Here is a 24,322-nt window from a genome sequence, read left to right as displayed (position 1 = left end):
AGGGAAGGATTGGGAAGGAAGTCGGCCGTGCCCTTTCAGAGGAACCATCCCGGCATTTGCCTGGAGTGATTTAGGGAAATCACGGAAAACCTAAATCAGGATGGCCGGACGCGGGATTGAACCGTCGTCCTCCCGAATGCGAGTCCAGTGTCTAACCACTGCGCCACCCCGCTCGGTTGGAAGCAGTGGACCTAGGGATGTTTAGGAGTGCGGAAATCTCACGTACAGACGTATGACACAAATGACACCCAGTCACCTGACCACGCTCCAAGTCGTTAAGCTATTTCCTGAGTTGCATTAAGTGATCGAACGATTCACTCATAACTACACTAGCGAAGACGGGAAGTGTCCTACATTAATGAAACGTTTTGGAAATGTTTATAACCTAACAACAGACATTGAATGGCTAAACTTCTACTGCATTCGATACTGATTTCCATGATCAACATGAATATGGGATAAGATCCCCTCAAATAGGAATACACTCTTGTATTAGTTGCGCCAACAGAAAAACGACCTCCAAAATGTCAAATTAAGGAATTTCTTGCTGTGCCTGAGTGTTTCCTGTAACGTTAAATACACCCAGCAGCTGTTATGTAGTACACCATTATTCACCTGTAAAAACAGTTTCTCCCTGCTCTAAAAACAAGTAACATGATGATGAAATTTTAATCAATGCATCCCACTAGCATGGAAATACTGGTAGCATCAGTCAATGTATTTATGGTGTAACAACTTCTGTTTCCATTATTGTATTTCCTAAAATGTAGACTAGGTAGTAGACTGAATCCTTTTTTCTTGAATTTGTTTCTTTTTTGGCATTTTCTTTCACACTGATCAAGTTGCTAAGCAAAATATCATACTTGAATTTAATCAAGTGGTCTTGAATTCGGGCCACATGACTGTATTAAGACCCGCAACTCCATAACGTAATCATCGGGGAGCAGTAATTGATTGATTATCCACATTTAAATTTACAGTAGGATCCCTATGACAGTTAAGGCAAATTACGTGATGGTTTATTTAGTATCCCCCCCCCCCTCCCCTACTGCGGATATAGGTTGCAGCGGCGACTCACAGACGTTGCAAATCACCGGCAGAGAAGTGACCACAGCCGCCTGCAAAGGGAGACTGGCGTGTCATGAGGGCACTACCACTAACCTAGATATAAGCCCGGCCAATGGATAGAGGCGACAGCAGCTATGTGCTGTATGAAGTGCGACTAAAACGAAGAGAAATTAGTTAACACAGAATATGTATTTAAGTGTTAGGAAGCCTTTTCTGGAGGTATGCGTCTTGAGTGTACCCTTGAAAGGAAGTGAAAAATGGATGATAAACACTTTAAACAAGAAGAGAATAGAACTTTTAGAAACTTGGTACTACAGTACAATGTTGAAGATTACATGGGTAGATCACGTAACTAATGAGGAGGTATTAAAGACAATGCAAGAGAAAAATATTAATGGCATAGCTTGACTTAAAGAAGGGATCGTTTGATAGGACACATTCAAGGACTTCAAGGGATCAACAATTTAACTTTGGAATGAGGTGTAGGGGATAAAAATCGTAGAGGGAAACGAAGAGATAATTATAGTAAGCAGATTCACAAGGATGTAGGGTGCAGTAATTGTTCGGAGATGAAGAGGCTTGTACAGGAAAAAGAGCGTGGAGAGCTGCATTAAACCAGTCCGTGCACTGAAGGCAACGACAACAACATACATTCAGTGTGTAACTGACGACAACCCTCGCTCTGTTTACGACTTGCACTTTAGTGCAGTAGCGGAAAGAAAAAGAGGTTTTGAAAAAAGACACGTTCATTGTCTTTATCCACCCTTATTATCTGAACTTATCCTTCCTTTGTAATGATCTCATAACCAATTGTTGTTGTTGAGGTCTTCAGTCCTGAGACTGGTTTGATGCAGCTCTCCATGCTACTCTATCCTGTGCAAGCTTCTTCATCTCCCAGTACCTACTGCAACCTACATCTTTCTGAATCTGCTTAGTGTATTCATCTCTTGGTCTCCCCCTACGATTTTTACCCTCCACGCTGCCCTCCAATACTAAATTGGTGATCCCTTGATGCCTCAGAACATGTCCTACCAACCGATCCCTTCTTCTGGTCAAGTTGTGCCACAAACTTCTCTTCTCCCCAATCCTATTCAATACTTCCTCATAACCAATACGAAGTTAAAATCTAAGCTTCCGTCCTCTCGTTGACCAGCGTTCAGTATTCCCAAGCAACCTCTGCTATACCACAGCTCTTCTGGTTATGTCCCTGTTGCAATGGTTAATATCGTATCTGAAATATGGCTAGTAACTAATGACGTGGAAATTGGATGGTAATTCAAAATAATGAGCGAGATTCCTCTTAAAAGTCAGTTTTCAGTTTTATTTGTCATTAGTGACTCAAAGCGCATCAGAAAATCGAGTTCGTTTTGTACAATCTGCTCGCACACGTGAGAGTTGTAGCACCTTCTCGGTGACTACCGGCAACTGACTGACACTATCGTGCTCACACTTTTGTGCGGCTTTATGCAGTGTGTGTCATAAATGTGGAAATATACACTGGCCTACAAAATTTAATGAAAAAAATAACTTTCACATGATGTGTCATGCCAAGTAACATAGCTCGATGGAACTTGGACCATACATGGAATGAAGTGCTACAGTATAGAACAAAAAGTAACTAACAGAAAGACGCGTTGAGCCCAACGGAAATGACACTTTCATTCAAAGAAAATAATTACGCTGAAGTCACTGCGATTTATTACGGTCCCCTGGACATTACAAAAGACAAGCTTGTTCTTAATATGGTGTGTGATCACCACGGACGGCAGTGGTTGCCCTACAACGTGCTCCAATACTGGTCGCAAGGTTGGTAAGGAGTTCTTTCAATATGGGGTTTCATTCTTCCACTAGTGCGTTTCACAACTGCTGGATAATCCGATCGAAAACGTGTTAGACGCGTTGGAGAGACGCATTGTTGTGTGTCCACATGGCACCACAGGTGGTCCAGCAGTTGGCAACGTCACTGATGGAGGAACGGTGCTCCACCACAAGAAATCACCAACTTCCTGGCGATCATGGTAGAACGTTCCAGAACATGCACTGCCATCCGTAGTGATCACACGCCATATTAGCCGGCCGGAGTGACCGAGCGGTTAAAGGCGCTACAGTCTGGAACCGCACGACCGCTACGGTCGCAGGTTCGAATCCTGCCTCGGGCATGGATGTGTGTGATGTCTTTAGGTTAGTTAGGTTTAAGTAGTTCTAAGTTCTAGGGGACTTATGACCACAGCAGTTGAGTCCCATAGTGCTCAGAGCCATTTGAACCAACACGCCATATTATGAACTATGTCCCGCATTTTCATTGTCCAGGAACCATTAAAAATGATGGGTGACTTCAGTGTAACTATTTTCATTGAATAAAAATGTATTTTCTGTTCATATAACTGCGTATTTCTTTCAGTTGCCTTCCGTACACTACTGCAGCAGTTATTTCTATTTATGGTCCAAGTTCCATTGACCTATATAACTTGGCCACGAAAGAACCTCGTCCTTAAGTTTTGCAAACCGGTGTATCTTGTGTATAGAATCAGTCAGCTGCAAATACAAAATTCTTTTTCCTGTATTAGTATGTGAAGAACAGCAGTGCTTTCGAATTTCGTAAATTCATTCACTTTGAAGTAAGATTTTGTGAACTTCTGTGCCTGTGCGTGAGAAAGAAGGGCTGAGTGGTAAGGTTGTACAACTGGCTAGCGTTGTATTATTCTATCCTATAGTATAGATTATCATGGCCCGCCCGGTTGGCCGTGCGGTCTAACGCACGGCTTTCCGGGCGGGAAGGAGCGCCTGGTCACCGGCACAAATCCGCCCGGCGGATTTGTGTCGAGATCCGGTGAACCAGCCAGTCTATGGATGGTTTTTAGGCGGTTTTCCATCTGCCTCGGCGAATGCGGGCTGGTTCCCCTTACTCCGCCTCAGTTACACTATGTCGGCGATTGCTGCGCAAACAAATTCTCCACGTACGCGTACACCACCATTACTCTACCTCGCAAACATAGGGATTACACTCGTCTGGTGTGAGACGTTCCCTGGGAGGTTCACCGGGGGCCGAACCGCACAATAAACCTGGGTTCGGTGTGGGGCGGCGGAGGGGTGAAGTGGACTGCGGTAGTCGTCGTGGGGCTGTGGACCACTGCGGCTGCGTCTGAGACGGAGCCTCTCCGTCGTTTCTAGGTCCCCGGTTAACATACAATACAATACAATAGATTATCATGCAATGGACGCAGCGTCGTGTTACGGTTTGTGACACGGAATACCTGCAAGGATGGCGTCTCTTCTGTCTCTCTCCGTCCTCCTTTTTTATCCAGCTGACAGGGAAATAGTTGGCATTACTAAAGGAAATAAGAAAAAAAAGCTATAACACAATCAACTCAGCATTTTAATTGTATTGGTTTGTTGGAGTTCTGTTTCAAGTGTAACTACAAAGCATATGTTGCTGTTGTGATCCTTAGTCCGAAGACTGTTTTGATTCAGTTCTCCAGGTTAGTCTATCATGTGCAGTTCTCTTCATGTGCGCATGACTACTGCAACATAATATGCATTTTACTGTAGACAGCCTTGGTCTGCATTTACGGTTTTTACACCTACATGTCCCTCCATTTCCAGATCGATGATTCCTTTATGAAGCACAGCATATCCTATCAAACAATTCCTCCTTTATGTCAAATTGTGGCATTCTTATCTCTTCCGTTCGATTCAGTACCTCTTCATCACTTACCTCAGCCTCCCGTCTAACCTTCAGCATTCTTCTATAACACCACGTTTCAGGAGCTTTCAGTCTCTTCTTGACTGAACAGTTTAATTACTTCCATACAAGGTACATCACAGACAAATACATTCAAAAACGTCTTCCTAACGCTTAAATTTATATTCGACGTTGACAAATACCTTCGTATTAGAAATGCTTTTCCTGCTATTTCCAGCCGGCATTTTATGTCCTATCTACTTCAACGGTCAGGTAATGCCGGGTACTAAACTAGTAAAAATGATTAATCGAACAATGAACTTTATTCATGATGTATTATCGGTCTTATGGCTTTCCGCGGCGCACCTAAACATTGGTTTTACTATTTCACTGGTGCGTATGTACTCGAGCGCACCTATAAATTAATTCATAAATTCAAATGACGTTAAAGTGCACCAATATCGCCACGGTTAAGTTCATTTGATACTCCCAATTTCAACTGTATTACTTCACTGTTGGGAGTACCTTTCGGTCGCAGGTTCGAATCCTGCCTCAGGCATGGATGTGTGTGATGTCGTTAGGTTAGTTAGGTTTAAGTAGTTCTAAGTTCTAGAGGACTGATGACCTCAGCAGCTAAGTCCCATAGTGCTCAGAGCCAATTGAACCATTTGAGAATACCTTTAACTCCCAACATTAGACATCAAAAAGTATAATATTTAGAATTTTTCCGATATACAGTACAAATCTGAGCCCCACCAACAAAATTTTGGAGGTTATTCGATGATATTTTCTTAGTAATTTAGTGAGAGGGACCTGTAGTATTCAGTGGCTCGTCACAGAGCAATCGCAGTTCGTTTGATTGCTTCCCCAGTTTACCTTTGAATCTATATTGCACCGTAAATGTCTCCACAACATTAGAGATGTCGTCGGTATGCCATATATGTTGGGGAAGTTAGTTATGCACTAATAGTAATCCGCAGCAGTACTTATAGGTTTAATGATGAAGAGTAGCCCAATATACAACTGCAGGTATGGGTTCGGTGAATGCAACTGAAGAGCATTACAACGATGCCTTGTTGAATCACTCCTGCAGTGATGACACCCTATTATAGTACTTTTCCACCTGTGCATAAGTTCCTACAAGAAACCGGATCTCACCGTGATAGAATAGAAGCTACTGGCTGGAAGACATGCCAGAACATCCTCTCTGCAAAAGAATACGTTACGTGCAATTTTTGGTGACACGCACGTCGGAAGAGATATGAACACAAGCTAAACAACTGCTTTCAGAATCTGAACTGAACAAAAACTGCACCCATATCATTCACAGAGATCACGTTCATGGCATCTAGCTCACTTACAGTGTCGAGTGGTGTTTGCGGATTGATTCTTTTGGCAATATGCATAAAACTACAATTTTCCTCCTTTCGTGTTCCTTATAAACTACGCCATTCTCACAAGAGAGGCATGTTCAACAGTTTAATAGCCGCACACTGGATGACGAAATCCGACATGCCGTGGTGTGGCGATCCTATCAACAGCAGTTCGCTCTGAATGTATAGGATTGTATTGGCAGTAATGATGTACGAGGGTCGTTCAGTAAGTAATGCCCCATTTCTTAAAAGAAGCCGTTAATATACATAGACAAACGTCAATGTTGATGCTTCACATTTGATTTTTGTTCTGTGCGCCGGTGAAGTTTCTAACCGTTCTGGCAGGTGGCAGAGCCGTAGTACAGCGTCGAAATGGCGTCTACATACGACTCACGTTACAAGCAGCGTGCTGTTATTAAATTCTTGTGTGCAGAAAAGAAACAGTCGTGAACATCAACAAACGTTTGTGTGCAGTGTATGGCGATGCTGCAGTTGATAGGAGTACAACTGGGCAGTGGGTAAAGAAAGTTATAGCCTCAGGAAATGCAGAAACAGAGCTCCATGATCAGCCACGCTCGGGACGTCCTGCCACATCATTGCCTCATCCACCAAATAGTCCAGACCAGCCACCCTCGGACTTCCATCTCTTTGGGCCGCTTAAATATTCTCTACGGGGAACACACTTTAAAGATGACGAGAGTGTCAATCATGCAGTGAAAACATGGCTACGCCTACAGGAAAAGAGCGTTTACCAGCAGGGAATACGTGCTCTACCACAGGGTTGGCGTACAGCCATAGAACGTGATGGACACTACGGAGAAAAGTAGGATGTGGGCAAGATATGTTGATGTATATTGTCACCAACAATAAATATGTTCTGAGACAAAAAATGTGGCCCATTACTTATCGAACGACCCTCGTCATTGGGCCCTATGTACTTTCCAATAAATAGAAAAGATTCGTATACAAAACGTTCTTTCAACAGATCTGGCAATTGTTCGTAGAAGATGTACGACTGGGAATTCGTCATATTACGTCATTTCAATATGATGGAGCGCTGGCGTATACCCAATATTGGGAACCAAACCACTGTACGGTTTGGAGAACAACGGATTGGTCATAAGGATAGTGTTCCATGGCCAGCTTGGTCACCAGACCATGACAGCAGTTTACTTCTTCTTCTTCTTTTTCTTGTTCTTCTTCTTCTTCTGTGGGCAGACATGACAACGTTTACTTCTTGTTCTTGTTCTCCTTCTTCTGAGGACACAAGAAGAGCTTAGTATACGAGGCTTAGCTCGATGGTCACATGGACCTGTTTGTTAGGACTGATGTAGCCATCGGAGATGTACTGTGGTGTGATAATGATGATCACGTTTTTTAAACAATATGTGTAAGAGAACAGTTCTACATTTGTTATGTTCAGTAATGTATACCTATCCCAGTTTGTTAACTTTTTTCTGTCAAGGTCTACTTGTTTTGTCTGAATGCTGTTGCATTACTCTGTGTCTTGTGTTTCACGATTTGATGATGGCAAATTACAAGGTTTGGATATTGTTAAGGTACTGGCACAACAAATGTAATTGTGGAAACAAGCAAATAATAGTGCACTTGTTTGCACCTTCCCATACCCATAAAGTCTACATATCTGCTTCATGAGCACTGGCATAAAATTAGTACCGTGATTGGTTATCATGGCTTCCATGTCCGAAACTTCAAAATCATATGGTTAATGATTGCCTGAGCTACCATCTCTGATTGCTTACTTATCACAGCAGTCATAGGTAAATATCGCAAAAGGTGATCAATTATAGTCAAAATATATCTTTTCCCCATCAGTGTCTGTGCAGATAGATGGGCCAAAAATATCCATCCAATCATTTGCAACCGACTGTTGGCTTCTAGTAATGTCTGCAGTGAAATCTGGTGATGATGAAGCTCAACCCTCTGTGCACAGGGTATGCAGCTTTTTACATACCGCTCCACATCCTCCTTGCGCACTTTTGGCTAATAATTCTCTTCACTGTGACACTCGGTAGTTCAATGACTTTCATACACTGCTCAGATAGAGTTGTGGGTTTGTCTCAACACTTCATGGTGCAACTAGCTAAAACGCCTATAAGTCATCCACACTTTATTTGTGTGTACAGTATTCCATCGTGAGCACAGAATTGACCTTAAGTTGTGAACTGCTGACAGTCTTGGTCAGTGGTCTGAGCCTTTCGCCACTCATCTGCAGAAATGGCAACAGATTCTACCGTGCGTATCTTAATCTGTAGGCATCTTTCTGGGACGGTCTATTACTTCAAACTCGAATTCACTAAGTCGTATGGCCCAACAGAACAAGTGGCTAACTGGATTTCTGAGGCCTATCAGCGATGACACTACTGTGTGGTCTGTTATGATTTCGAAGTGCCTACCACACAGGTAACTACAGCAATGTGTGATACCATAAATTAGGCTCAGCATTTTCTTCCTTGCCTTATTCAGTTGTCTAAAAATTTAGACTATCAGGTGCTGTGCCCCATCTGTTTCCGCCGGCCGCTGTGGCCCAGCGGTTCTAGGCGCTTCAGTCTGGATCCGCGCGACCGCTACTGTCGCAGGTTTGAATCCTGCCTCGGACAAGAATGTGTGTGATGTCGTTAGGTTAGTTAGGTTTAAGTAGTTCTAAGTCCCAGGGGACTGATGACGGCAGATGTTAAGTCCCGTGGTGCTCAGGGCCATTTGAACCATCTGTTTCCTGGCTTAACATATACCCTAGCATATGGTTGCTGGCATCACAAGATAATATGAATTGTTTCTGATAATCAGAGAAGGTCAGGATGGGACTAGAGACCAATCAATTCTTTAATCACACAAGGGCTTGCTATCAGTCTGTAGTTCATTGAAACTTAATTCCCTTCTTTAACAAATGTCTAAGTCGTCCTGTTACTTCCACAAACTTTGGAACGAACATTCTGTAATAATTACTCAACTCTAAAAGCAACTGGAGCTCTTTTTCCATAGTGTGAATAGGAAATCCGCACACAGCTTGAACACCATCCTGGCATATAACGTGGCTGAAATAGCGAATTTCCTTCAATATGAAATGACACTTTTCCAAACTAAGTTTCAGATGTGCCACTTGCAGTCAATTAAAGACATCGGAGAAACATACACATGTTCTTGGATATCCTTAGAAAATACTATAATGTCAGTTAAGTACATAGTACACTTTTCAGTGTCAGACCTCAATTACTCCATCCACTGGAATGTTTCTGGCACATTCTTTAACTGAAATGGCATTTGACGGTATTAGAAACGACTGCATAGAATATTAAAAGTGGTCTTAAGTCTGTTCTCCGATTTCTCCGATGTTACCGCCAGATGATGGTATCCATATTGCAATTCCATGGTCTTAACATAACGGTATTGTCATAGGTTATCCAAAGTTTCTGTGACGTTTAACATTGGGTACGCATCTGTGACTGTATGTTGATTTAAATACTGATAGTTACAACTCCCATTTGAGTTCTGGTTGGTACTATTACTACAGCTGCCCACACAGACTGGCATTCTGTATTGTTACCCAATCATAGAATGGTTTGTTTATAAATCCCTCCATCACCAGTAGTAGGTGATGTGTAACTCAATATTATTTCCTGTACACTGGCAGATCATGTCCAGCACATATGATAAATTATGGCATACAAATCACTATACACAAGTTATTTAGTGGCAACCCTGCTCCTGTATCTAACCAAACTAGCTGCCCTCTGGCTCTCGGTATTTTATCCAACACGTTGGATCTAAGGGACTGAGTACACAGTTCAGATACCATCCCATGGCATAGGTGTGTGCCTTGTGGCTTTTCGGTTTTTTTCAGAATTAAGAAAAGACTGAAATATATATGTCCCTCCCAGCTCTACTATGTGTCATTATAGACCAACTTTGTTCTGATGTTTACTCAGTAAATATAGTCAAGGTATGTCAGTATAGTTATTGCCAACTCAATTAAGTAGGCTGCTCCCACACAAGCCCGGAAATCTTCCCTCCCGCTTCGAAGTTCATCCATGTCATTGTGACCAAATGAAAACTATCCCCACTAGGCAACTTACTATTCAATGAGGTGTGTTCAAATTCTTTGCACCAAGAATGGCTTTGCCTCGCTACAGATACTTGTGATTCTATATCTAGTAAAAATTTACACATTTTTCCACCTACATAGCTGGTACCCAATAGTTTTCCACAGATTCAGTACACTGTTAACCTGTACTCGCATTTACTGGGAACACTGCACAGTGGCCACATCAGTGTCTTTCTCATGTCAGCACTAACTTGTGACCATCTTCCTGGGGTTTGTGGAAGCCTGCGCTGTCATTCCTTTTGTGAGCGACCACTTCACTTACACTTCCCACATTAAGGTTCAGAACAATTTCGCTAAATATGACTATGCTGACCACATCAGTAGCACATTATTTCTGCATTACAGATCACCTTATTTTCCCTATCTCTAGCCACTGCGTCTATTTTCCCTAAAGCTACAGTTATCATCACAACATCGTTTAAGGACTCTGGAAATCCAACCCACACTTCACGAGAAATTTAGGCTTGTAAACCCCCAAGAATGCCATCAGTGCCTTCTGCTCTTTCTCCTAAAGAATGGCCTTGTTAGCATTGTCATCATCCATTAACTCCTAAGTAATAACACTCAACTTCCTAATCCAGTCAACAGAAAGTTCCACAGACTCTCTGTGTTTCTCTGCTGTACTATTAAGCTGTTTATTATAAGGATAATCCTTTCCGTAGGTCCAAAATTTTCTAAATTCTTGTGGCACATAATGTAATTGTGCCCTACCATCTGCTTTTAACTTAATAATGCTTAATAATTGCTTATCATTACATCCCCCATTTTTGCAGCTGTAATGGTATTGTCCACAGGAGTCCAAATGTCGTCCTCTGATGTACCTGAAAAAAGAGTTATGAATGAGCCAATGATGGTACCTAGGATGGTCAGGGTCATGTTAAAAAATGACTGTTTCCATCGCTCATCCTTTAAATTTTCAAGGTGCCCATGAAATTCTAAAATCTGTTCTTGTAGTCTCTCTAGATCTAATGTGTGTCTAAATTGTCTGTTTGCACTTGAGCGAATTGATGAAGCAACTGTTGGGTTGCCTCCCAAGATGATACCTTTCCACATGATGACATTTTACCTACCGTCTATGACCATCAGAGGCACAAAATAAAAATATCAGCAACTATACAGCAAGGAAAAACGGACAAATAGCCGTGCAGGTCATAAAAAAGCATAATGGCGGCACTTACTTGTACCCTCACCAAGAAGACCATTGCTAAAATGCTTCTACCATTGTTGCCTTTTGTTAATGTAAACGTCAGACCACCACTTTAGTCACCATGGGTGATTATGAAATCACTTGCAGAGGACATGGTGATTCTCTGGTGAAAGGTGGTGAGTCAGGATTGTCACAAGCAGCTCAATGCAAGTAGAAACTGTTACTTACTTCACAACAGTTTATAATAATTACCAATGCCCATGTCACACAGGGTCTGGTTGACTGTCGAACCCATGAACCATGGTGCACAGTGAGTAGGGGAGATGCACTCAGCAGTTGCTACATCTGCATCAGTATGGCGGCAAAGCGACATCGCATTGCCGGGCAACTGGCGATGCTGGATAAGGACAGCCCAAGTGTGAGATGACAGAGACACAGGGATATGAAACTAGGACCTGCGTCTCACTGGTGTATCTGATACTAGTGGGCATCCAGTGGTTCAGTGGCTGGGAGGGCCTCAGTTTACCCTTGGCCTATCAGTGATGTGGCTGGACCCTCAGGCAGGCGGTCCTGTCAGCATGATAGATGAGCAGCATCAACCTCGTGGTAGGAGCTGACACTACAATACTTTGATCACATACCGATTCGATCCCCAACCTCATCTGATGGCCAGATTTTACACATTATTGTGATCACCAAGTAAGTCTGATGTCAACAATGCAATAACCAGTCACAAACGGCAGGTGGCAGCCGTAGCCGTGGAGATTTATGAAGTGTGTCAGGGGGGGGGGGGGGGGGATGTGGACAACAGTGCAGTCGTTTCTGTAATGTGGAAATGGAGCGATTTATCTGATGTCCAAAAGGATATGATCATTGGCTTTTGAGCCATGGGTGGAAGCAATGTCCAAACGACGAAGTTTGTTCACTTGTCACCGTGGTTAAACTATACGGTGCATGACAAAATGGTGCTATCCAAAACTGGTGCCCAGGAAATTGTGGTGCACCACATGCCATAAATGAACGGGGTGAACGTCATCTGCAGAGATGTTTATAGGCGAATAGATGTGCAACTTTTGAGCATCAAACCATCAGGATTAACCAAGGGGCTACCAATAGCATCTCCTTAACGACCGTCCTGCAAACGTTGCTGCATATGCCCCTCTGCAGCAGGCGCCTGGCTTATGCACACGTACTGATTGCTGTTCATCAGTGACGAAAGCTGAAATTTGCACGACAATACCGCTACTGAGTGCCGACAGGTGGCCCTCTGATGAATTACATTTTATGATCTATTTGACTGACGGTTGTTGGCTTCTACAGTGAGAAACATATGAAAGCAAACAACCTGCAACAATTGCGAGAAGGGTGAAGGCCAGGGGTCATTCCCTGGGTGATAAAGCCATTATGAAAGGCACAATGAATCAAAAAAAGTATGGACCACCTCTACATGCAGTTTATTTCTTCATCACGATGCCATCTACCAGCAGAACAATGCAACGTGTCATACAGCTTGCAGTGTATGCCCCAGTTGCCGCAGTTGTCATATACCCCTTGTGCAGAAGCATCTCTGGCTATGGCAACTTCACTGGTCACCAACTGGGCAGGGGGACTGCGGCACCTATGCGGGTGGCATGGTGCAATGCTGCCCTAGGATGTATCAGCAAGTAGCTCTGTTTTGGGAACGAGCTCTTGCCTTTGCCTTGCATCATTACAGTATGTAATGGAGCAGTGTTTCACCACTACATTTGGTTAGAGGCTGTAAGACAATCATTCTCTTGCTGAGTGTGAAAAGTACACATTCCTGCATTGTTGACACTGTTTGTTTAAAACAAGCAAAAAAAGTATTGCTTGTGTGGACAGAAACATTATTAGTGACATAAATATCTGTGTAAATTTCAGTTCCGTAGTATAATGAGTTTCGTTGATAGATACATATTACCTTGTCGAATAATAGTACTGCAGTTAGACTGTAATACTATAGTATGAGCCATTACTATACTGCTAGACAGAATTCGTGCTACAGTATGCCCAGTGATCTGTATTTTTCTCACATACCAACTAAAGGTTTCTTTCCTATTTCAGAAAATCCTAGCTTACACTAGTACTTCATTATCAAACAAATTTTTCTGCTGAAAACATAGGGCAAAATAGAAGTCGTTCAGCGGTAAACGTTCATACAGTCTTCGTGACATGTGGCGTAACAATACGCAGCTGAAGTTTTGTGTAGGGTTTCCGCATAGGAGGTACAGTATCTCAGTCCGTAAAATTTATTGTTGTTGTGGTTGATGTTCAGGCTGTTCTCAATAAGTAAGAATGGAACTGGACGTAGGTCGACTGCGTCGCTCATCACTGCAGGCTTCCAGATTTTTAAAAATCTATATGTAGATGACAGAAGAACGTGACGAACTAGAATGGTCCGGAAACATTAAATTTTTCAACCCATCTCAGTGAAAGTGTATGTGAAATTTGCCAGGAGATCAACAATTGAGGTCGAAGATCGTCTGACTGCCTCAAAGTGACTGTTCTTTAGCACACACCAAAGGTTACGTGTAGGATAGGTATGGTACAGTCGCGAACAGTTAAGACAAACAGCACATCTTTTTATCAATATTATTCCAAATTTACCACTACTGAAATCAGAGACGTGCTGAAGAAAGTCAAGGCAGCAAAGGCACCTGGACCGGATGGAAGGTACCCATAATTCCTTTTTCACTGTGGGAAGTAGGCCAAACAATGACTTGTAGAATTTTATACAAATGTAATGATACCAGGGAACATACCACAGAAAATGAGGAACTCAAATATCATCGCACTGCTTAATCTGGGATAACCAAGCGGCCAGCCAAAGAGCTATAGGCCAATCACACTGCTTGGTGTCATATATAAACTGCTCGAGGGACTCCTCTATAACAGACTGAGCCCAAAATTATTGGAATCAATCCCAGACGAACAAGCAGGATTCCGATCTAATAGAAGCTGCACTGACCAAGTGCGTTCCCTGAAAACCTACATAGAGGCAGGCTATCAGAAAAATCAAAAAAGAACAATTGCATTCATAGATCTGAGCGCAGCCTATGACTCTGCCTGGAGAGAAGGGCTGTTGTACAAATTAATTCAAATAATTCCATGCAGAAATACTACGTATCAGACTCATTGATAATATGCTTTTAAAGTGTTTACTCGAGAAAGAAAGAGCTCCACCATGGTACTCAACAACGGGCTACCATGGGGCTCAGTCCTTACCCACTGTTCTACAATCTTTGCATTTCTGACATTCCAGACAAACAATCTAGGAAGTTTGGCTACGCGGACGACTGAGCCCTAGCTGCACAACACGGATCGTTTGAGACCACTAAAGACACACTGTGCTCCGATCTAAAGTCACTCAGTGGCTACTCAGAAAACATGACAAGGTAATTAATAACCCATAGCTGCCCATATATAATGATACAGCTGACCTAAAGGGCAAAAAGCTTATATTGAGAAGACCACAAGTACTTACTGCTAAAGAGATGAGAGGCAGCCCGGCGTCAATCAGTCACGCAGAGTGTGTACATCTTTAAACCGCATATGCAATGGCCACGGAAGAAGTACCGACGCCCTCTACAAATGGGAAAAGATACCAACTCCAAACTGCGACTGTGGCGCTGAAAAACAAACAGTCCAGCACATAGTAGACGAATTCCCAGTTCGAGTTTGTAAGGGAAACTTCATCGACTTCCTAGGCGCCGAAGTGTGGTCAACTTGAAAGACTTGCACCAGGCGAACGGTCTACCCGACGGGAGGCCCTAGCCACACGGCATCGACTTAGTAGCTGCAACAGATGACGCTATCGATGATATTCAATGTCTGAAACTCAGTTTATAATTAAATCGTATATAAAGTGTATAAGAATAGCTATGTATGCCATACGATGTATAATAATATAAATAATAAATTTGCCACACATCATATCAGTGGTGACATTCACACATTCACGTCCTCGTTGCTCTCTGAAATATAGCTATTTCTGGACACTGGTAGTTAAAATAATAGGTATGACGCAGGCTCAGCCTGCAGCAGACGCTGTTAACCAGTTAATGCAGATAGGTCGACATCCTTCTCATAGTTATGACCACGAGGTGATTACATTGAATGGTACACTGCCAGCTAATCGCTGCGTAGAATCTTTATCCATGATTCCCATAACTCACATATCGTAACGTTACACTGACTTCTGCGGTCAAAAAACAAAGTGTGTTGCTCGGCCACTGTTTAGCGACATGTGTCTGCAATCTCAATCTCTTAATTACACACATCAAAAAATGTTTTGCATCTCCTCAATTCCCAAAACTCCTGAAGATAGACGTTGACTGTGGATATTTTATCACAGACACAGTCTCTTTGATTATTCAGAGATGACACTAAACCCGCCCAATGATGTAACAACCATGAACGAGCAGCGCCTACTAGACGGAGGGGCAGCAAATCAGTTCCAGTCATTCCACCAGGAATGAGGTACATGGCTCGTGTTGTCTGTAGTTCAACCATACCTAGACGGCCAATACCGCGCTTCGATCGCGTCCGCATTGTTAATTTTGTGTCAGGAAGGGCTCTCAACAAGGGGAGTGTCCAGGCGTCTCGGAGTGAACCAAAGTGATGTTGTTCGGACATGGAGGAGATACAGAGAGACAGGAACTGTCGATGACATGCCTCGTTCAGGCCGCCCAAGGGCTACTACTGCAGTGGATGACCGCCATCTACGGATTATGGCTCGTAGGAACCCTGACAGCAACGCCACCATGTTAAATAATGCTTTTCGTGCAGCCGCTATAGGACGTCGTGTTACGACTCACATTCCCGAAATCCATGGCGATGTCTATCTTTGCAACCACGACACCATGCAGCACGGTACAGATGGGCCCAACAACAAGCCGAATGCACCGCTCAGGATTGGTATCACATTCGCGTCACCGATGGGTGTTGCATATGCCTTCAACCAGACAATCGTCAGAGACGTATTTAGAGGCAACCCGGTTAGGCTGAACGCCTTAAACACACTGTACAGCGCGTGCAGCAAGGTGGAGGTTCCCTGATGTTTTGGGGTGGCATTAGGCGCCGTAATGGCTGTACGTTACGTGAATGCCATCCTCCGACAGATAGTGCAACCATATCGGCAGCATATTGGCGAGGCATTCGTCTTCATGGACGACAATTCGCGCCCTCATCATGCACATCTTGTGATTGACTTCCTTCAGGATAACGACATCGCTCGCCTAGAGTGGCCAGCATGTTCTACAGACATGAACCCTATCGAACATGCCTGGGGTAGATTGGAAAGGGCTGTTTATGGACGATGTGACCCGCTAACCACTCTGAAGGAACTACCCCGAACCGCCGTTGAGGAGTGGGACAATATGGACCAACAGTGCCTTGATGAACTTGTGGATAGTATGCCACGACGAATACAGGCATGCATCAATACAAGAGGACGTGCTACTGGGTATTAGAGGTAGCGGTGTGTACAGCAATCTGGACAACCACTTCTGAAGGTCTCGCTGTATGGTGGTTCAACATGCAACGTATGGTTTTCATGAGCAATAAAAAGTTCGGAAATGATGTTTATGTTGATCTCTATTCCAATTTTCTGTACAGGTACCGGAACTCTCGGAACGGAGGTGATACAAAACTTTTTTTGATGTTTGTATTTTATACTGATCTGTCCTTTGGGTTTTCATCCGTCGAGGAATACTCTTTAGGTGTTCCTATTTTCACAAACGTTAATGCAGAGCCATTACAGATTGAATCACCGTTTCCACAAAATATTCTTGCCTCTGTATTTCTTAGACTCTGTCCACCACGCTATTGCATTGTTGTATAGCTTTTTTCTAAATGTGCCTTATTTTATAGCAGTTTCCTGTCAGTCTTAAGTGCAACACAAGTATCTATATAAATAATTGTTTCTACCATGAATATTCTTACGAATAATTCCACTGAGTAATTTTCTTATTTACAGGATCTCTCTTCATCATTTGCTCGGCAATGGAGGCACTAAGAGGAGGGAAGAGAAGTGAAAATACGGTACAGAACCCTGAAGAATCGAATGCTCTACTAGAATATCCGAGTTTGAATCCATATCATTCATTTCTACACATCGATTACGAGAGTGACACGAAAAAGGGGAAGGAAGAGAAGTTACGCAAACGTAAACGAAAGAACGAGAAGTCTCCAAGGAAAGAGCGATGTGATGCAAACGCCTCAGATAGCTCTTTTCGAGGGACTGAATCTAACACATCGCAACAGAACAGTCCCTGGCCGACAGAGTGGTATCGAGGGGCCGACAGTCAGCGTCGCCAAAATGACGACAGCAATGGTGACAGCGAAACACGCATCCATACAGTTAGAAAGGGGAAATCAGGCATAGGAAAACATGGAATAAAGAATAAGACGTCAGGAAGAGCGGAACGTGATGACACGGCCTCAAAGAGCTACTTCTGCAACAAGAGTAAGTCAACATCACCGCAGGAGGTCAGACCCTGGTCGGTAGAGTGGTGTCCAACGCCCGAAAACCATAGCACGAATCGTGATTGCCCACACGAACATCGCAGTGACACCGAAAGACGTAATACTCCACACAATGACAGTGGCCGCTGCACATATTCTGAACAGATAGGTGTTGTTTCTCAAACAGCAGCCACACCAACTAAGAACGAGAGCCATTCCCCTGACGTTGGGAAGAAAGACGGGAGATCAGAAACTATTGCTTCCTTGAAGGACCCGATGCTTTTTAGGTCTTCTTCGATGCCTCTTCAGTCTGGCTACTTTTGTGACAAGTGTTTCTGCATTAAAAAGCCACAAAAAACTCTTCGTCAGATCAGTCCTGATCACAAATTCCAAATTCGAAACTTTGGCAACTCTGCCTCAAGTGTGCTTAATATTTCCCATGTAGCGCGTAGTGAATCTGAGCACGAAGGTAGTTCTAATAACGCTGGGAGCAGTAAGAATTTTGGTGGCACAGTTGTCAAGTATGTAACAAAAGATAGTTGTGCCGAAGCTGAACTACCAGATAAAAAACACATCTGTAGTCGTTTGACACATTCTCGTGTAGACAGATATGAAATAAACATAGGTTCTGGCGGAAGGCATTTTAGTTTTCGCTCTAGAGAAAGATCCACTGACACATCTTCTAATGATTCTCAGGCAGATGACCATGCTAAAGGGGTTGTCACTAAGTTGCCAGCAGCTCCACTCAACTGCGGTTACACTGCTGCTTGCAGTAACTCTTACACGGGAACTCAGGCAGCTGGCGACATGGAAAGGTCTATCTGTCACCAACCAGTAGCTCCTTCAGTCTACGGCTACACCCCTACTAGCATTATCTCTTCTAAGGAACCTCAGACAGCTGGTAACGGCCAGAGAGTGGCCCCTTACCAAGCAGAAACACCATCAAACCTAAACATCGGTCCTGATACTCGGCCAAGTGTCATAATCCACTCCTCACAACTAAGTGAAGACGCTCACGGCGCTAGTGCCAAACAACAAACGATCTCACCTAAACCCAGCACTAGCGCAGCACCATATCATATTGGTCTGAGTCAAGAGGTTAGCAATAAAAATATGCAATACGATATAGTCATTAAATCAGTGCCAGTTTCTTTTCTAAGCAGCATGCCGCTCAGAGCTCGAAATGCGTCTAAGGGCGATGCTCCTGGGAGCGCTGCAGTTCATATAGACTCAAGAGAAACAAAAGTGACAGGAAGCCTCATCGTCACTATAAATCCGTCCCCTGCCTCTCATACGCAAGATAAAATGCTTCCAATGATTCCTATTCGAGATACTAAGGTGTACAGCCCTCAGAATGGAAAGACTGCTCACATTCGCCGGAAGCGCCGCTTTGGCTATTTATCTCGTCGGAAGACAACCAAGGTATGTATTGTAGGTTTGTTTATGTGTAGGCATAGGCTCATTAGAAACCTTTTGGAATGCTACTTTGTGTAATATTATAATTTTTTCCGAGACACGAAATTTAAATTAGAGCATGCTGCTTTCAATTAAATGTGTGAATGTGTTAGGAGGCCGAGGTTCAGGGAGGTGGTTTGCTAAACATGTAAGATAATAATTGACATCATTAAAGTCCGGTATGGCAGATTTTAGGTGGAAGAAGAAATAGCCATAAGCTTCCTTAGGTTTTTGTGGATCTGGTTGAATTTAGAGCGCACACAAGTAGAAATTACAACAAGCGTACAAGGGGTATAGAAGATAGGAATGGGGAGAAATGGAAGTAGTTTATCTACAATAAAATTATGAAGTTCCTAAAATGAACCTGCATTTCTTTGGCACTGAACATACTTCCTCAGACATCTTATTAAGTACAAATGTCTATATGCTTTTGCCAATCATTGTCATCATCAATGAGATGTATATCAGACTGTATCTCTCCTTTGCCCACAGTGTTACACTGCGTAATGATAATTAACTATGGATGTACATGGCGCTAATTTGAGAGAATCTCGGGTATCCACCACCATTCTGGAGGATGAGAGACTCAGATTAGAAAACAGGAATACTGTCCACTCTAGTACATTTCCAAATCCCAACCACACACGTAAACGACTGTTCTCTGTATACCTCAAAGCTACCAGGTGCCTTCCTCGCTGTAAGTATGGACGTTCTAGTCCGCCAACTTTTCCCAAAACGTGTTTAAGGAGCACCTGTCCTACTCAATTTCATGCCTCCGAACAGAGCACAATAATTAAAATGCCTATCAATGGACGAAAATAGAGGAGACATGGGTGAGGTAAAAGGAAATTACAAATGCAAAAAGAGAGGAGGATAAAGGTGAAAAGTAAGAGGACAAGAAAAGTCATCGTCACGTGGTCCCAACTTTCACTCTTTTTTCACAAAATCACGGACACAGGCGCTGTAAGCAATGGTTATACCGTTGAGCACTCCCTAAGGCAAATTCGCACACGAGCCACTGCCACAGTTGGGCTACAGCGCTATCGCGCCTGACTGTGTCGTGGCCGTTTGTCATTATTTATTGTCTGAGTAGGCCATACAAGTGTTTTATCGACATAACGAGAAACACATATATGATATTGAATTTTTACTGTGGTGATGAGGTAGTTTCTGAGAAATATAAATCTTTTATAGTTGAACTAATCTACATATTCAGTACGGTAAGAGCGAAACTATTTTCCCCTCCCCTAAATACAGTGGCTTAATAAAATCCATCTTGTTTCAGTGCAAACACATACTGCTACAGGGAAGCTGCAAATCTCGCAACAACCAGAACATAATTGTCTAAAAAATGAAAGTAGATAATAGCTATCCTGAACAGTATCTGTCATAAACTTCAATCGATAACCATTTACAGGTGGTGTCCAAATTATATAGTTATAACATTCAAACACTATATCTACAGGTCGGTAAAATGGCAATCTGCATACCATCACCACTATGATTTTTCTATCACTACAAGGAAGTTGATGCTAAGGGATCACGCACTCGAGTACCGAATTGTTACATTCTCAAAAAAGGAATAGGTATGAAGAAATTTAAAACAAGTTTAACATAAAGAAGCTAAGTTCACGAGGTTCTATGTACCTAAGAACCAGTCAGTTCTCACTGAAATTCTAGTTTCTGTGGACAGAAACTGGAACATGACAGCATGGTTCTTTACTGCGTGCAACATAACAGCCATAGCCCAACTTCACTTGAATCTGCCAGCTCTCTGGTTGGTCAATAAAAGAAAAAGTTCGCAGCAGTACTGAAATGGTTTCAAACATCAGCTTAAATTGCAGCCAGTAAGTAATACAGCTATCATAAATGAATGAGGTTTCAGGATTTAACACTATATCGAATACTAGCTTTGTGCCTGCTGCTTCGCCAGCGTAGACTATATGGCCTCCACAGATGTCTTGTTTTTTGTTTCTCTTTAATCTAATTTTTATGCTGTTCACAAACTGCAACAGCTTCGAAATATTTCACGCTAATTAAGGACGTAGAAGCACTGTCTTCCTCGAATGTACTTCTGACCAATAAGCGATTCTGGTCCAAGGTTTTAGTTAACCATGCCTTTTGTGTTCTTGTGGTGATATTTGGTGATATTTCCTTGCAAACTTTCATCCCATAACACACTTTTTTTATATCCAACCAAAAAGGGAAATCTCAGATATCACAGCCTTAAAATTTAGTTAATATAACGAAATATTTCCTTAAAAAATTTTCATCTGCTACTACACACCCTTACCATTTGAATTTCGGAAAATATTGAAACATGTATTCTTTTTATTTCTAACAGAGAAATCAAATACAAATTTTCTTACATTTAGCTTTGAATATACTTAGATAATGAAATGTTTCCATAGAAACCTCCATCCACTGTTTCACCCCCGTAGAGGTTCAACTTCCAAAAACACGTATTCTATTTATTTTCACCCGAGAAGCCAAATTCAAATTAGTTTAGCTTTAAAAATACTTTCATAATGAAGTCTTTTTACAAAACATTTTATCCTCTTTTGATTCCCCTTAGGGGTAAACTTCCAAAAATGCTGAAACACGTATTTCTTTATTTCTGGTCGAGAAACCAAATACCAATTTTTGTAGGTGTAACTTCAAAAGTACCCTAGCAGTGGCTAATTTTCAAAAAAAACATTTTATCCATTATTTAACCCCCATACGGACAAAATTTTGGAGAATCTCTTTTAAACGACGCCTAAAGTATAAGATCAACACCCTCTCCAAATTTCAAGCTCTTATTATTTGCGGTTTGGGCTTGGCGATGATGAGTCAGTGAGTGAGTGAGTGAGTCCGTAAGTAGAGACTTGCCTTATATATACATATATGTAACAAAACAACACCATTAAAATACACGTATTCAAGGCATGAAATCATAAATCTGTTTTAAGCGAAATATTACCCCTTAAACCATTTCTTTGTATTGCAAAGAAACCTCACTGCTAGGTATGTAATATTAATTTCAAAATGACTTATTCTTTGTGTAGTATTAGAAGAACTTATGTATATATGAATGTAAGTATGTATGTATGAAAATGTCATTATCTCCTTGAATCATGCATCAAGTAATTGAACTGAGCAATTAGTTTTATTTGTTTCGATCTTCCATAATGCAAAGGCGTGGCATAATGATAAAAAAACATATAATTTTGAAAGTGTATTCGAAAAAAAAGTACTGCACCTATCAAGAAATCAAACAAATTTATGATTAGGGATTATTCTGGTGATTAGAAAATTCTTCCGACCAGACATTTAACATCAAAGGTTTAATCAGAACCCTTCAAGTGTGCAGCAGTTTAATTCATTCTTGTGTGTCTGTATCCCTATAAAATTATTCATTTTCTGTGGCAGACTTCCTTGGAAGACGAAGCAATAACGACAGTGTACCAATTCTGTGATCTTATAAAATGTATTTTCTTCTTCTTAGGATAATGGAAGCTCAGCTGACGACGAAATGACAGATGAATCGTCTGATGAAGCCAAATAAACAGAAACAATTCTGAAACATCGAGAGACCATTGGGACTGTTTGTGGTCACGTGTTCTCAGTGCTATGTTCCTCTACCACATTATTAACTATGATAGTTTAGTGAAGGTACTTGAGGTATATTATTTTTAATACAGAAGTATTTCATCACAGGACAATTGTTAATGGAAAACTGAATTAACTTAGTAACAACCTACCAGTGCCATAGACGTTTCTTACTTGTTGTGTCTTCTATATTATTTTAAACATTACACTATGCTTCAAACTACACTATAAGGTTAAAAATCTTCTACATGTAGGAAATGTATTATTTTATAGCCGTCATATTGTTTTCATCAGCGACAGCATTATGCTCCAGACAAACATTCAGATTGTTTTAAGGTGAACTTCTTTAACTACAAATAAATGTTGTAGTTGTAAACTTAAAAGAAATTTCGTTATGGCGCCAATAATACTGTAAAGATATATCTGTAAAATTTATCTGAAATACAGTACATTATTAATTTGTTTTGTTATGTGAGTATTCTAGTGATGGTACTATGCCACAATCTGTAAAATGTAAGTGAAATTTCTTTATTTTGCAATTATTTGAATTTAGTGTTACCAAGAGAAGAATCTCTTGTTATTAAATTAATTAAAATTCACATCCAATGATGGTGGTGAATGTTATTAATATTGTAGAGAAATATTTTATGCAATGGACTATTTTAAATGCTATATGTATTCCATTTGTATATTTCGAATATAATAAATAAATAAATGAACTATTTTTTCTGGTATCCTCGTGTTCAACCTATTCATATGTATAACCGGGTTTTCAAAACCAATTTAACATTCAGTGATATCATCTACAAGTTTCTTAGATCTTCCTGTAGTTCAATACTTTCATTTCAAGTATTACACATTTTCGGAATTAATTCTTTGCTACACTGAATTTTAAAATACAGTGCTTCCATTAATAAGAAGCCTGTTGGGAAACTTTAAACGCTACATTTTGTCAGATATCCATTGTTAGTAACTTCATGTCCTGCATTCCTAGTAACCATTTCATTACTTTCGGTTTTAGTCAGCAAATAAAATATCATTTTTCTCTTTTTATTGAAGGTGGCCATAAACAGATGTGTTAAAATGTGAACAGCAGTGAGTATGAGTTTCATTCAACCAGACTCTCAACTTGAAAGTAACTTATGATAAATTTCACCTCATATAAGGTAACTTATTTGTTTGCTGCACTGTGGTTGGCCATCAGAAACAGTATACACTCTACATTTTGTTTGTTGAGCACTGAGTTATATTGGTGTTCTTCTTCCCATCAAATTAATCATTGATCTTCCATACGAAGAAGCATTCTTACTAAAATAAATTTTAAACACACTTAACATCACCTTAAACATTTTTCTTTTGTTTTTCACTAGGAAAATATAAATCGCTTTTTTCGTTTCGAA

The sequence above is a fragment of the Schistocerca cancellata genome, chromosome 4, assembly GCF_023864275.1.
Source record: "Schistocerca cancellata isolate TAMUIC-IGC-003103 chromosome 4, iqSchCanc2.1, whole genome shotgun sequence".
NCBI classification, from domain to species: domain Eukaryota; kingdom Metazoa; phylum Arthropoda; class Insecta; order Orthoptera; family Acrididae; genus Schistocerca; species Schistocerca cancellata.
The sequence above is the reverse complement of the archived record's forward strand: the minus strand, read 5'-3'. Positions refer to the sequence as shown.